The sequence below is a fragment of the Artemia franciscana genome, unplaced genomic scaffold, assembly GCF_032884065.1.
Source record: "Artemia franciscana unplaced genomic scaffold, ASM3288406v1 Scaffold_1811, whole genome shotgun sequence".
Lineage (NCBI taxonomy): Eukaryota > Metazoa > Arthropoda > Branchiopoda > Anostraca > Artemiidae > Artemia > Artemia franciscana.
The window spans coordinates 35,634-52,500 of record NW_027062968.1 but is presented as its reverse complement, the minus strand read 5'-3'; the positions used below and the strand labels follow the sequence as shown (position 1 = coordinate 52,500).

General features: G+C 34.0%; 1 long non-coding RNA gene across 1 annotated transcript in view; it reads right to left on the bottom strand.

Moving 5' to 3' along the window:
• Window positions 1–11,860, bottom strand: part of LOC136042708 (uncharacterized) — a 13,219-nt gene extending 1,359 nt beyond the window's left edge. Inside the window, exons 1-2 of the long non-coding RNA XR_010621395.1 lie at window positions 11,786–11,860; window positions 4,847–4,967 (exon numbers count right to left, since the gene is read on the bottom strand). This is a non-coding gene — a long non-coding RNA (uncharacterized LOC136042708). The remainder of the gene's footprint in view (window positions 1–4,846; window positions 4,968–11,785) is intronic.
• Between the last annotated feature and the right edge of the window lie 5,007 nt (window positions 11,861–16,867).

Here is a 16,867-nt window from a genome sequence, read left to right as displayed (position 1 = left end):
CGTTAACATATAAGGATTTTATTAGAAGATGGCATGTTTGATCTTGGGTCTTCAAAAAGGGTTAGGGTATTAAGGAGAAACTATAATGAAATGTTGAAAGGTGTGCAGAACGCACTCAAAAGACACCGTGTTTGCTGGTTGTGAAAGAGAATATCAGCAATATCTAAAGAATGACACAGAGAATTAGACTGCAACTTTCAAGACATGTCGAGGAGATTAAAGAGGGCTTGGAGGGCAACGAGCCACCTCCTTGCCTTTTTTAGGCTCCCCCTCAGTAAACACTGATCGAAACTTCGTAATTGACATTTTGTTCTAACTAGTCAAAAGCTCTAATAGCAATACTTACCGGGATGCCATGCCCCCCATAGACCCGGGGCAAGGATTGTACATTATTCAATTTGCCCATTGCTAACATGCAGGATTTGTTTTTAGGAAAAGGGAAAATAAATGATTCTGGGTGTATCCGAAAAGGCTAAGAACATTAAGGAGGAACTTTTGAGAATGTTGAAAAGTATATTATACTAAATCATAAGGCACTAGAACGACTGAGGGTGTTAAGTTGAAAGTTTCAGGAAATTTTGAGGGGGATGTCGAAATGTATTTGGTGGGTCGCCAGCCCCCTCTCATACCCTTCTTAGTAACCCTCCCTAAAAACTATCTAATCTAAATTTTGAGATAGAAATCTTGTTTAAATTGGTCAAAAGCTCAAATAACTCTACCTATGGGGATGACATAGCCCCCCCCCCAATTTTAAGAGAGTGTCAAACACAATAAAATACAGCATGTGCATGCTGGTTATCAAAAGGGCGTATTATCAATATATAATAAACAGCTGATGGTATTAAGCTGAAAATTTCAGGGGATGTTGCAAAGCTATCGAAGGGCAACCAGTCCCTCTTGCTCTTTCAGATGCTCCTCTCTCTCATCACTGATCAAAATTTTGAAAAAAGAATTTTGTTCAATACAGCCAAAGGTCTAGTAACTATGTCTCCGAGGATGCAATGCCCCCACAGCCCTCAGGGCAACTAATGTGAATTATGCAATATGCCCGTTTTTACATGCAGGATTCTTTATTGAGAAAAGGGGTGGTTGATTCTATGTGTGTTCGAGAAGGCTAAGAGTATTAAGGTGAAACTTCAGGAAATATTGAGGGGCATGTTAAACTAAACATAAAGATAGTACATGCATCATTTTTATCCAAAAAGTGTATCTTCATTATCACAAGAACAGCTGAGGGTATTAAGTTTAGACTTTCAGGTAGAGGAGAATGTTAAAAAGTAGTTGGAGGGTGACCAGTCCCCCTGCCGTTCCCTTTTTCTTGTCCTCTCTCCAAAGGTATATGATCAAAATTTTGGAATAGCTGTCTTGTTTAAAATGTCGAAAAGTAAAATAACTATAATTAAGGGGATGACGTACCCCCCAGAGCCCATGGGGCAAGTATTGCAGGTTATAGTTGCCCAATATTTATATACAAGGTTGTTAATTAGGAAGAGGGACATGGATGATGTTTGATCCTGAGTCTCCAAAAGGCTAAGAATACTACGTTGATACGTTGATGAGGAAGCAGCCCCTTTCATCTACGAAGTAATTTCTGTACGTTAAAAGTTTTATTGTCGCTCCTTACTTTCAGTTAAAAAAACTCGTTTTTTTTGTATCTTCATAAAAGCAGCAAATTGAGAAACGACGGAGACAAACCCTTCTGCATAAAATTTTCTAGAGGAAATTTCCAGCGAGGAGGCCATTCGGGACTGCGACTGCTTCTACATTTCCTACTACTACTACTACTACTACTATAGAACTAAATCAAAACACTTTAAGTGCATCCAGGTCGTCAAAAAGGATTATCTTCAATTTCTCAGGAATTTACCAAGGTTATTCAGTTGCAAATTGGAGGGAATGTTGAGGGGGATAATGAACTCAGTCGAAAGACTATCTACATCCAGGTGCTGAAAAGGCGTATCTGTAAGACTTAAGAAACTACTAAGAGCATTTAGTTAAACTTTCAGAGGATGTTGAGGGGGGTTTTGCACTAAATCAATAGACACTAAGTGTATCCAAAGGGCATATCTATGTTAGTCTCGTGACTGGGTATATACGGGTATTACATATATTATGTTGAAGTTTTTCAGGGACTACTACGAGGGATGTTAAATTAAATCAAAAGCTACTATATGCATCCAAGTTGTAGTTTAAGACAATCGTAAGACATTAAGTGCATCCAGATTGTCAGAATTACAGCTTTTCCTTACCACATTTAGCAAACGCTCACGTCAAAGTCATAAATAAAAGAACTTAAGCTCAGAAATGAATTCATTCTCTTGTTCCATTTTCATTTACAAGAAATCTTTTCAAAATTCTCCCAGAAGGATTCTTTCAAGTATATTACCAATAAATTTCAGTTGAATCAAAATCTTAGTTCAAGTACCGTTCCAAACCTTGATTAAATAAAAAAAAAGCTCAAATAACTCTCAAGTTAGAGTTTGTCCATTGTCCATATATAATATTGGTTATTGGGAAGTGTATGGACCTTTCCAGGGGGATTTTTTCTGGTGTGGGGGAAGGAGGGGTCGGGGGTTACGCAAGATAATCTTTCACGTAGGAATTTTCCATGGGAGAAGAAAATTTTCCTTGTCGGATTTCCCAGCATTATTTAAAAAACGATCCTAAATTGAATAGAAAACAAGTTTTTTCAGCTGAAAGTAAGGAGCAACATTAAAACTTAAAAGCAACAGAAATGATAACGTATATGAGGTTGTTCGCCCCCCCCCCCTCGTCAATACCTCGCTCCTTACGCTAAAGTTCAAACTTTGTACCATTTTTTTAAAGAATGACCCCCTTAATCACAAATGCTGTCTAATCAGTTTTTTGAAAATACTAAAAAAAATTTAGCGTAAAGAGCGAGGTACTTACGAGGGGGTGAATACGAACTTTAAGACCTTAGTGGAAAGAGCAAGGGTCAAGGAAGAGGCAGCTCCCTTCAAATAAAAAGATAATCTCTGTTCGTTTTAAGTTTCGTGTTGCTCCTTACTTTCATTTGGGGAAACCCGTTTGCAACCGTTTTTTAGAATTTATGTTACTTATTGGACCGGGTCGCTCTTTACTTACAGTTCGTTACTACAAACTGTTTGATTGCAGTCAGTATAATGATTCCATAGATTCTGTTCAAATTGAAATCAAATAGTTTGTGGCAACGAACTGTAAGTAATGAGTGACCCTGCTCAATAGTAACCGAAACTTAAAAAATAGAATTTTGATTTCAAATATATATGTTTCATCAAGTTTACTCTTACCCATCAAAAGTTACAAGCCCGAGAAAATGTGCGTTATTTTCGAAAATAGAGGGATACACCCTTTGAAAGTCAGACAACCTTAATGAAAATCACACTATCAGATTCATCATATCAGAGAACCCTACTGTAGAGGCTTCAACCTCCGATCTTCAAAAGTGCCTTTGTGTTTGAGCAGTATTTCTTAAGGAATTGTGACAAAATATCAAACTTTAAAAAATAAAAAAAACGAATCTACACACATTTGTCATCTTTCTTCAGGGGGAAAAAATTACAAAGTTCCAAATCATTGCACATAGAAGCTTGAAATCTCTAGGTAGGATTGTCTGAAATGGTGAATAAATTGGTGTTTGATTATTGCTTGACTTTTAAGGGGTGTTTTCCTGCTTTTCAAACATCAGGCAAAGCTTGTAGCTTCTAATGGGTAACTTTAAATTTGATTAATCTTACATATTTAGATTCAGGATAAAAATTCTTTTTTCTTATGTGTCAATTGTGGTGACTGAAAACAAAATACATTTAAAATATTTTCTTTTTTTAGCTTAATAAATCCAAAATTATTAAGACTTTCAGGAAAAAATATCAGCATATGCATCAAATTGTCAATCCACATTCATTCGTTGTTGTTTTTTTCAGTAATCTTGGTAATGATAGTTAATCTTTTTAAGAAATGAAAACACATTGCTCAAAATAAAATATATTTTTAATGTTTTCAATTTGTTACTTTAAAAAATAACAAATTATTGAAACAGCATGGAATAAATATTAGTATATGTAAACTAAAATGACAATTCAGTCATTTTTTTTATAGTAAAATACCAATTATGTTCTGGTCTTGAGAAGGCATGGGGGGGGGGGGGTTATCAGCCCTACTTTATTTTTGCTCTTTTTCTTTGAAAAACTTTTTTGTGGAAAAAAAAAAATTAAATTAATCTTTGAGAAAGACTGCTCAAACAAAGAGACCGTTGAATTTGAATGAGAAGTATTTTAGAAGAACTATTTTGAAGACTTTAGTGTAAAAGTGAAGATTGAGGAAGGGGTAGCTTCATCATATAAGGAATAATAATTTATCCCACAAATCTTTCTTAAATCAAAAAGGGGGATATAGTCAAATTTACACCGAGGTTTAAACCAGATAGTTTTGTGCCCCTCCCCTCCAAATTTTTGTCTGGCTCGTAAAAACGTAATAAAAATTAATATAAACATATTTTTAGGCGTTTTTTGAAGTTTTTTGTAGCCCCACCCCAAAAACAATTATTTTGTACACAGAATTGTCAGAATAATTAGAACCACAGAATTATCAGATGCTGAAATCTTAGATTAAATTTGAATCATATAACCACACACCTCTTCATCTCTTAATATCCCTGTTCATCAGTCAGAAACTAGTTCCTAGTATTTTATTCAGTATTTTGTATTCAATAGCCATAATTAAATCCCTTGCAGCCAAATTATTAGTTCCAAGCAATAAGGAATTCGTGACTAAACAGTTACTTTACCTATAAATGGAACACAATAAAAATAACTTAAATTGATTAAGAGTCAACAAAATTAATTACCATGCAAATCCCTTGTTATTGAATTTCTCACAGCCATCATGGATGCAATTGAAAGGAAGACTGGAATGTTATCAAACTAAAACATTTTCAGGATGGTGGGAGTCTCACAACAGACTATAGCCTTAAAAAGAAAAATATAAAATTAGCTTATGCTAAAACCTTTGCCCAATATTAACACATATTTTCTGTTAGGAACCATAAAGGTCCCATGAAGAATAATAATTCATAACTTAAGAACAATCCTTAAATATTACATTAGCTTAGCCTAAGGAAAGTACTAAATGTTTAAACATATTTGGAAAAATAAAAGCTTAGCTTGCAATTGACACCCATAGTTGCTAAACATTTTCTTTTAATGCTTAAATAAAACAATGACTAAATTTTTACTTTTTTTTCTCAGTCATTAAAGTCCAAGCCTTGCTAACCAGATATTACCAATTACACAATTATTTATGCGTTGCTTCAAGCATAGTAGAAAGTCACCCATGACTCATTACAGAGACTCTTTCTTCAAGATATCCACAAACACTATGGGATCCAAAGGTCTAGGGTATATGATGTCCACTCAAAATCAGCCATGAGACTCAAGCTTGCAAACGTGGACCTTCCATTTGGTTCATGTAATCCCTCAGTATTTATAGTTTGGGCCATTTAACTTACACACCATCAATGCGTGTACAAATGTGCAAAATGGGGGGGGGGCAATAAACATATTTTTTGCATTTCCCGCTTTGATTCCTCATGGCTATAGATTTAGATATTTGTAAGTTATCAAGTTTAAAAATAGAAAGGCATATTTACATGTAAGGTAAATAATACCTTTTTTTTACTTTTCTCTCCAATGCTTTATATTTTACATAAGTTTGAGATATAATGAAAATGGGGCATTTCATAGAAATAATAGCTCTGCCTAGGCATTTGTAATCTACAAATAAATAAGCATGAGAACATACAAACAGAAGACAGGATATTGACAATGAATTGCTGTGTTGAATAGGCTGAATCACTCCATCAAACTTTCCAACAAGCCTATACAGGATAGGCAATCCCTTTTCAAACAAATTTGCACTTTATATTTAAGAAAAAAAACTTATTGTAGGTAAATAAAGATTTTAGAGTCTTCATGAGTTTATATTTGATGGCTTTAAAAAATTGTGATGCTGTAAAAAGAAAATTCAAAGATACCAAAGAATGCCCTGTGTTGTCCATGTTTCCACCATGCTCTAAGTTTTTCTATGTCAAAAACTTCTTCTGTCCAAAGTGTTAGAAACTCGATTTGAGCTATAAAAGAAATAGTTGCTTTTTTGATGCTTCTGAAAAGTGCAGATGCTTTATATGCTTTAACCAAATGTGCAAATGTGCTTTAACCAATAATTATGCTTTAACCAAAGTAATGAAAGCACTACTATCTCTCATGTGTGAAACACCATGTATTGGAAATCATGATTTTCTTGTTAATGCAGTTTGTGGTAGAGCCCTTTAAAATCGTCAAAGCTCTTAAGATCATCAGCAGCTGAACAAAATGCACAACTACAGTAAAAGCAAAATCCTTATTGACCACTATGACATCTTCTAATCTCACAGTAACCATTTACACTTTTAGTAATGTTAAATATATAAAAAAGAGTTTTCCAACCAAAAGTAAGGAGGAAAATTAAAACTTAAAATGAACAGAAATAATTATGTGTAAGTGGATAAATAAAAATTCAAATAGGGATAAAATCATTTTAATTAAGTTCCACAAAAATACTAGATATTTCAGTCAAAAATACAGTGATCATTTTTCTGATAAAAAGGCAGTGTGGTCTTGGTAATTGTCTATATGTATATAAGTGGGTTCTCCCATCCTCAACACCTTGCTCTTCATACTTAAGCTTCTTAGTACTTCAAAAAAGCATCTTACTGTTCTAATTAAATTACCCTTGTGTTTCAGAAGTGGTTCTCAAAGAACTGGAACAAAATTTAAACTTTAGTGTAAAGAGAGAGATGTTGATAAGGGGTAATCCTCCTCATATACATAATAATTTCTGCTTGCTTTCAGTTTTAATTGTGCTTTTGGTTGAATATACTTAAACTTCTTTATTTAATTTCTGGATCGTTTTTTTTTTAATAATGCCAGGAAATCTGGCTCCACCTCCACGGAAAAATTCCCCCTCCCCATGGAAATATCTTCTAGACCATTCAATCCCAGTGAAAATTTATCCTGGACAATTACCCTTAAGATCTCCATGCATAAAATTGAGTGGGCAAAGAGAAAGCAAGACATATAAAAAGACCTTTGTCAACAAATTCTGGCAAATTCCTTCTTTGTAAGATTTCCCAGGAACCCCCCCCCCCCCCCTTTCAACAGAAAATTTTCCCTAAGAAAAATTGCCCAGCAAAAAGTTCGACCCCCCAAAAAAAATATATATATAATGAAAAGAGAAATCACCAATGCAACAGCACACTTCAACTATGCTGACCAAAATCGCTATTTCAAACTTTTGATTGAATGGTTTTGGAAAAAATTGGGCATAAGAGGGGGCCTAGTTGCCCTCCCATCATTTTGGTCACTCAAAAAGAGAACTAGAACTTTAAGTTTCCATTTGATTGAGTCCTTTCCCAATATTCTAAGACCAATGGGTTGATGTGATGACCCCATGAAAAAAAAACAACAAATAAACACACATCCTTGATCTTTCTTCTGGCCAAAAACACTAAGTTCCAAATTTTCTCAGGCTCATGAATGCCATGTGTGACTGTTTATTCCTGTGAATGGTAATACTAAACTTAATGAAACTTATATATTTAGAATCAGCATACTAAGCCAATCCTTTTGATATATCAGTATCAAAATTCTTTTTTTTTAGAATTTTAGTCACTAATCAGCTGCATTACTCCTTATGTACAGTTCATTGCCACAAATTATTTGATATCTGGTCTGCTTTTACTGGTGTGCATGTAACTGAACCCTTGTGGATCTGACCAAAGGGTAACTGAAATCCCATTCAACTGACCACATGCAATTCAGCCCTTATTCAAATGAACCCCCTTGCAACTCAATCCCAATTAAACAATCCCCACTTGGAACCCTGTGCAACTCAATGTCATTTAATTAAGCCTTTATGCAGCTAAATTCTTGTTTAAATGAAATCAATGGCAAATCGACCCTATTTAACTGTATTCTAATGTAACTGAGCCTCCACATGACACAACCCATGTGCAGCTCAACCTCATTCAACTGAACCCCTGTTTAAATCAAGCTCTGTTTAAGTCAAACCTTGTATAGCTCCACAGCAAGTGAATATTTAGGAAAAAACTTTTCTGTCAAGAAGCAGCACAGGCTTTAGATATAAGTTATCAAAAAATGCAATTTTCCTTATATTTGCATCCCTTTGAAAACCTGATTTTGTAGAAGATAATAGTCAAAGAAAGTACTGGGGAGCAAAGGGTCTAGAATTCTTTGAAATTCAAAGTTTGTTAAATTTAACTTTTTTTTGCTTAAGAATGAATTTGGTGGATGGACAATAACAGTATTTTCTGGTGCTAAGCACTATAAAAATGTATGAACTAACAAAAACATATACCATTATATTTTTTATATGTAAAATTTGCATAGCAGTAACAAATTTGCCAAAAATCTACCAATAAATTTCACTAAGCCATAAAAAGTGCCAAGTAACATGGTTACCAGGTTATCCCACTTTTTGCATGCTAGCTCTGTGGTATTATGGAGAGTTTGTAGTGATTTTGCTGTTAAAATGGTGATTATCTGTCCAACTACTGGAAATTTTGCCCTAACTCCTCAATCAGTACTTATTTTTCAAATTTAGTAGTTATTATTATGACAATATATCCAACCCCCTTAATGATTCTATAAACTGAAGTGATATACAAAACTATAAGAAAACATTGTAATAATTAATTTCTCACTTTATAACTTTTAGGAAGTTTCCTTTAATAATGTTTTCATGTTTCCTTCCATTTTTAGATTGTTTTAAGTAATGTGTTTATCAAACTGTGCTTATTGTTTTTGTAACAATATAATGTTATTGACTGGGATAAGAATAATATGCACGTTAACAAAGAGATTCAAGAATTCAAGGAGTGAAAAACAACAGATAAATATGTTACTTATCTAGAACTATATGTTGACCCATTAGGAGGAGGACAGAATATAACGGCATGACAGTAACAACCATATTTATAAATAGCATTAATTAAGGAATTAAAGGAATGTGGACAGATTAGGAGGAGAATAAGGTGCAATGGCATGACTGTAACAATCATATTTAGAAATAGTATTGATAAAGGAATCAAATTCCATAGTACCAATCTTTTGTTTTATTTTAAACAACAACAAAAAAAACAGAGTAAGCCATAGGCTTGTCTTATTACAAATTAACAGTAAACAAAAAAATAAGCAGCAATAAGCAAAATACAATAGACAAGAACTGAACATCTGGGTATTAATTGGTAGCACAATTTATTAATTAAGTCCTTATGCATTGCTGAGCACAGGCTGAGCATTTAGGCTGAGCACATTACAGAAATAACCAAATAAGCAAGAATGCTCAAAAAGACAAATTCATCAAACTATTTTAGGGACACTGAGTAAACAAATCATACAAATATTATATATATTATGGTTCTGTCTTTTCTTTATAATTTCATTACAAATTGTAGCACTAAGATTGATACCTATTGTAGCTTTAGACCAGGACTGTATCAGTGGGGTACTCAGTTTGTCTCCCCCCCCCCCCAAGAAGAAGAATTTTTTTCCTGACCCATGTAAAAGTAAAAAAAATACAGGCAAACATATTTTTGTTCCATTTTGTAAAGTTTTTTACCCCTTTTTTTGTACCCCTCCCTTCTAAACAAAAATTCTTGATATAGCCCTTCTTTATAGACACTAATGCCTGACTAAATAAACCTATGACAAACTATCACTGCAACAGAAAATAGCTTAATGTGAAATCGGACAATGTGCAATTTTCCTGTTGAGGTAATCCCTCATGTTTACATAAAGATCTGACAAACTTTTTAATATTTTTAATTCTAAAAGCATTAAATTAATACTAATTTTAATTATATTAATGTTAATTTAAAATCAGAAGGATTAAAATTATTTTAAAAGCATAAAATATGATAGAACCTCTATTTATCCTTCATAGAGATATTCTAACCAAAGCTGTTTTAAAAGCTTGAACATGTCATTGTAGCATTTCATATAGAAGAGGAGCAAACAACTTATGAAAATGCAAAAATATATTTTTAGATCAGGGGAAGACAATTTTTTCAATCAAATCACAAAGGAAAAAAATTTTCCAATGAAAATCCCCCCCCCCCCAAGTTGAATTTATTTAAATCTAGGAGGGTAGTAAAAATCTAAGACATGAATCAAGAGAGAACAAAAGAAATATACTATTATATTCTTTGTTTAATGCTTGTTGCAAATTTAACAGACAATATCATTATAATTGCACTCAGTCCCCCTCCACTCTAATACAGTCATGTATTTCAAATAGAAAATAAACTGCATAGTGATTCAGAAAATTTCTATTTATCTAACTTCATCCCAGTAGCAATTTGCTCAGCTATCTGTCCTTTTTTTATAAGTTGACCATATCTACCAATCCTGATGACAAATAATTACAAAAAAATTAAACCAACACAATCAGCATTTTGTTACTATAGTGTTAAGTTCAAAAAAGAGGCATAGAATCTATTGTTATGTATTTTTTTTTTAAAAACATCAGAGAAAAAAGTTTCTTTAAAGCTATTGTTTATCCTTACTGCTTCTTGGACAATACTTTAAAATATTTAATGAAAATCATACAGTAAACCAAAGAAAAGAAATGGGAAAAAAGATTTATAGACCTGTCAGCACTACAGCATGTGATGTCTTCCAAGAAAAATTGTAATTAAAAAATAAGTTTTGATCTTGAAATAAAGATAGGGTAAAATTCTAGTAGATTGACTTCTTTTTATCTCAGAAAGGGGTTAGGTTAAGAAAATGAAACATTCAGAGAGGGGTCTACAGGCTAAAGTATGTCCCAAGAAGGTTTTGCTTGAATGAAGTACAATAAAATTGTTTTCAGCATCACAATTATGCTCAGCCCCAATTTATAAGGCTTTAAAGATATACAAATACATCTCCTAAATTTAAAAAAAAAAAACATCAATATGGCTCAGAATTCTACTCAAATAATAGGAATTGCATTTTTCAGAACTAAAGGCAGAGAAAAAGCAACTAGTAACTGAAAATTAAGGTAAAATGTTGTTTTGTTAAAATTTCAACAGGAATAGACCTGTCATGTAGGCAAATTTCAGGGCTCTCTTGAGGGAGAAGGAATGGAGGTGGGTACTTTAAAATACCTTCCTGGGATATACTTTAACCTGTAGATCCATCCCTGAAAGTTTCATTTTTCCTAACCTATCCTCTTTCTGAGATAGCAAAAAGTCACTCAACTAGAATATTACCATCCTAACATCCATATATACAGTTCTACATATTACAATTTTTAGTTGCTTCCATCATTTTTGCTTTTTTTCCCACTGTCTAAAATTATTTGCATTTTTCTAGGCTATTCAAATCTATTTTTTTGTCATATGTCAATTCTGCTTGTAGCCCTCTCTGTCTTTAACAGCTCAAAGAAATAATATAATTTTATTTCAGCTAATATTTTACCATTTTAAAATTATAATTACCTGTAATATACATTTTATTGTTCTGATAATAAGTAACTGAAGTCAAACACATGGACTTTTAAACTGGGTGATAAAATACACAAAACAAAACAATATCCAAACATGTTACTGCTGGCTGCTTTGCACTTTTGGGCTGTGAAAATTGCAAGCCCTGATAAAATACATCAATAAAATATGTAAGATACGGTTAAAATACAAAAGTTACACAGAATAGGTGAATCAAGTAAATATATAAAACACTAATTTTACAGGGGTGCATAAAAGAGCTGCCAGAATTTGAATAACCTAATCCCAAATTTTTGGAGTTTCTTCAAGAAATACCTTAAATCTACCACACGCAACGCTGCCAGATGATAAAGACAGGACTGTACTCTCTTGAGCCCAAAATTACGGTCATTTGGATAGAATTATCCTTCCAGTTATTAGTTGTATATTGGTGTTTTTCTTATGAAAGATAAGTTCAACTCTGTCTTATCTTCATAAAAGCTCTGAATAGAATACAATTTGATAGTAATATTGATCTATTTCTTTACTCAGTAAGGAAGCAAAAGCATGGCATAAATAAAGGAAAAAAAAATACAAACATAATGTCTAAATACAGGGTAATAGCGTTTTTGTTGCAAGTTGTCTTTCTTCCAAAACTATTCGATTTTGAAACATAGTTTCTTAACTCATCATCAAAATTTTACTTCAACTCATATACACAAATCTTTCAACTTTTGCTTTCAGAGCAAAGATTTTTTTCAGAAGGGCTACATTACGGTTTTTAAAATCGTGGAGCTTTATCTAATTTTGTGTAAGGATCTAGTTTTGTTTATATGCATCAAGCTGTATATTTTGCTTTTAGTTGTCGTTTTATGACCAGGACGGCTTCACCCACCTAAGTATATGGCAGCTTGCAACACCCTAAGTCAGTATCTGTTAATTTTTTGAATAAAACTCGGAAATCCGTTCACCACTATGCTTTGTGATGGAACACGTTTTTTTTTATTCCTGTAGCAATATTGGCTTTTACAAATTAAAAAGGCTTCAAGAAGGACCCCCGTCCTCATCGTTTCTATCCTCGCAGATTCTTCAACTATCTTTGGTTTCTCATTTGTAGAAGCAATAGTACATGCATGGGCTGAGGAGCATAATAAATTTATAAGCATCAAGTTTTTTTTTAGATCTGATGCTTCGAGTTGTTTTAAAAATTCTTAAATTATGCTACAACTATGCTAGCTTAAAAAGGAATATGTTTGGATACTTTTGCTTCCTAATTATGCTATGTTCAGTATAACTTTGCTAAATCTGGTAGCATCGAATCAACGTGCTACTCGATTTGAAATAAAACGCATTTCGCTCTTTTATCAATTTTGAATTATTAATTTTGATCCATTATTTTAATCCAGCGAATATGAAAGCGTAATGAAAACAGACTTTTACATTAGTAGGCCTACCAGTATAAAGTTAGCTAGCTTACTTAAATTGCTCATATTTTCCTCAAGCTAAATTACTCAAATTTTGCGTTAACTCAAATTAGACTTGAAATCATTCTTAAATGTAAAAGATCCTGTCCAATTATCCCTGCAGAACAATTTCAGCTTTAATCCCATAAATTTGCAGACTAATCACATAAATTTCCCCATTTTCCTTTAAATTCTCTTCTCTTGTATTGAAGCTTTCAGAAATAACACTCTTTTTCGCAATAGTAATATCCATCCTCCCATGTTAATTCACGTTAGACCCATATGGCACAAGCTTTTTAATTCTTGTAAAGTACTATGAATGAATTAACACCTTGATCTTTAGCTAGCTATTGCTGACCTACATTCAACTTCAGGTGTTTTACTCTCTGTAGCCATAGCCGCTCTAGTTCTTTCACCATCAAACTCCAAATGGCTTTTCGTAACTCCTGTCACTGAGTATAGGTTAGATCCAGACGTCATGCCAATTCATCGGCAATGTATCGCGAATGAAACACAATCCGGTGCGTAGAATAGTTTCAGGTCGTGCGGTGGCGTGCGGCCAGTTTGTCTATATTTAGCCTTACGTTTTTGCAGTGATTTGTCGATTTAGGTGATCTAAGCAAGCGAACATGCTGCATAACTTGGTGAAAGTGTATCGATATTGAGTTCTAACCAGAATATGAGAATAAGATCCAGCAGGAAAAGAAGGCAATGGCTTCTTCAAGGGGAGGATGGGACATCTGGGCCCCCAGAATTTTTTCAAGATTTCTTAAAGAGCATATTCTCTTACTGACAGGAGACCTTTGGATATTCCCAGCATAGTTCGATATTATAATTTAAGAGGCTCAGAGCAACAAGAATTTTCCTCTTTCCAGATCTTAATTTGCTTTTCTACATAAATTAAGATTATAAATATTTTGCGATAACACACTGCAAGTAAAGAGTGACTCAGTCAAACAGTAGCTGAAACTCTAAAAGACAGTATTTTTTCTATTGTTTGGTAAATGACGACTTATACTTGTTGACAACATGACTGCCTGTCCATGGATTATTCTTTATGGTTGATTGTGTTTGGCTATGCTGTTTGACCTATGTGATTGTATGGATGAGTAGGGTTAAGGCCTCATTCAAGTGCCGGTCTATATTAATCACTAATTTAGGAAAACAGTCTTCCTTTTCTCCTTCTGTTTTTTTTTTTATGTGTTTGTGCTGTTGCATTGGTGATTTCTCTTTTCATGATATATACAATTCATTAAGTTTAATGATTTCCATCAAAACGTTGTCTGAGAAAGTTTCTGTTACTTTTGGAAAGGTGTTGAAACATCCTTGAAAAGTCAAGGTATCTCAATAAAAATTGCACCATCAAGTTCAGCATATCACTGAACCCTGCTGCAGTGGTTTTTTGCTCCCGTCTGTAAAAATCTGGAATTTTTTATTTGGTTTGCCAGATGAATGATCACAGATGCGTGTTTATTTATTTTCGTTTTATCCTAGGGATGAAGTTATCAAACCAATACCTCTAAAAGATTAGGAGAGGCCTTGTTAGAACGGATATTAAAAGTCGTAGTGCCGTTTTTAAGTGACTAAAAAGGAAATAGGACAATCAGCCCTCCTCACACGTCCTTTTTCTCCAAAAGGTAATCCAATCAAAATTTTTAGATAGTCATTTGTCCAGCATAGCTGAAACATACAATAACTATGCCTATGGGAATTACATAACCCAAAGGAAATTCTCAAAGAATTTTCCGGGAGGATTTTATACAGGTTGAGCTATCCCTGAAGAAGCTTTTCAAATAAACAGATGTTATTCTTTTAATGAGGGGGATTATCTCCTCCTCTATAAATTGCTCTTTACGCTAAAGTCTATCTGTCTCTCTCTCCCTCTCTCTCTCTCCCTCCCTCTCTCTCTCTCTCTCTCTGTCTCTCTTTCTCGTTCTCTCCCTTACTTGCTCACTCTCTCTTCCCTTGATACTACGTTTTATCCAGCAGGAACTTCAGGATGGTCAGGGGGTATGCTATTTCAAACACCCTATATAAGTCGAAGACATATAACAGGGCTTTAATTACCAATGTATCGTATTACTTTTCGATTTGAACTTGCAAAAAGCCTTTCTGTGCAAACTGTAACACCTGACCTGTGTTTGATTGGTTTTAATACTTCATATTTTAGTGGAAGACTTTTCCAGCAGTACCTCGTCGCTACCGATATTCGTGTTGAGCGTGACCGTATTGATTTAATTAAATTTAACCGAAAAATTACTATTTCTGAAAACTATATAGGTGTTACACGACTTCTCAACGAATTAGCCTTGAAACAGAGTTCATTCGTTGGTGAAAAAATAGTGCTACTGTCATCATTCGTCGGATCAACACGCTACTTTGCTGAGCACCATGGAGACGCCATGGCTATTGCTCCTCTCCTTGGACCCCCAGATTTCCATATGCTGTGACTTGCAAATCTGACTGGCCTGAATTTAAAGAAGCAGAAAGTATTAAATTTGGTGGTAGCTCTATTATCGAATAGTCCCCCCAAGATTGTCCCTATCTCATTACTCGGATTTAATTACTTAGGTTAAGTCTACTGCCGGGCACTTTTCGGCATAGAATGTGACGTCTGCCTCCTCCACCCACTTCGGTCCATGGCGAGTATTTGCTCTCCGCCTTGTGTGATGTTTGCCATAGTCAAAAACCCGGACAGGCTGGCGGACCTACTTTTCTTTGGTCGGTCGCGAGATCGCTCCCAACAGACTTGGATAGGGTCAAAGTCATAAATCGTCTTATGGGTAGATGTGGTGGCATTCAAAAAAGGTGCCTGAACCATCGTAAGGTTCGCTCGGCAGCTTTAGTCAAAAACCAAGACTGCTCTGTGAGCTGCAGAAGTTTCTCATTGCTGACAAAGTTGGACCATCATAAGCCCTCAATCCTCCTCAGGCTCTTTGCATGAAATACGTCAATTTTCTTGATGGGTACAGCCGAGGATTGCGATGTCTCAGCTCCGTAAAGCATCACATAGCCGACTAGAGCTTGAAGATATGTAGGCAAAAGTATCAAGTGAAAACTTCCAGAGTTGTGGAGCACGTTGGGCTAAATAAAAGTTCAACTAAGTCCATCGAATTTTCAAAAGCGTGTATGTACAATATCTTAAGATTTTTTGGCTAAATTAATTTAGTTGACGCTTTCCTGGGATGTTGAACTAAATCAAAAAATACTATGTACATCCGGCTTGTTAAAATGGTGTGTGCAATATCTTGAGAACAGTTAAGGCTATTAAGTCAGAACTTCAGAAAATATTCAGGGGAATATTGAACGCTATCAAAAGATATTATGTGCATCCTGGTTGTCAGAGTGTCGTATCTTCAATATTTCAGGAACGGCTAATGACATCTAGTGGGTGAAACCCAAAACGAACACATACTAAAAAAATAATTATGGTAAAATAAAGAAAACAAGTTTTAATATAGATAGATCTTAAAACGAGCAAAAAATAAGTTAAGTTTTCAAGTAAAACATAAAACAAAAAATTGCAACATTGCTACAAACAGAGTTTTTATTAAAACATAAATGACACAATAGAGTTTAGACTTTATTTGTCACGGAAGGGACAGTAGACTAACTGCTCTTTGTAGAAACTTCGTTGCCCTTAAGTTTGAATTTAATGTACTGTTTAACCTTTAACCGCTTTACATTTATCTATGTTAGTTCTTCATGTATTTATGTTTGCTTTGGTCGTTTTTGTTAATTCCTGATCATTTATTCTTTATTGTAATTTCTACTCGTTTTGAGTTCGAATTGTTTTATTAAGTTATTTCAATTGGTATTAAGTTGAATATAGCTCTTTAATTTTTACTTAAAACAGTTTTTCACCTTTTGATTTGAAAATTAA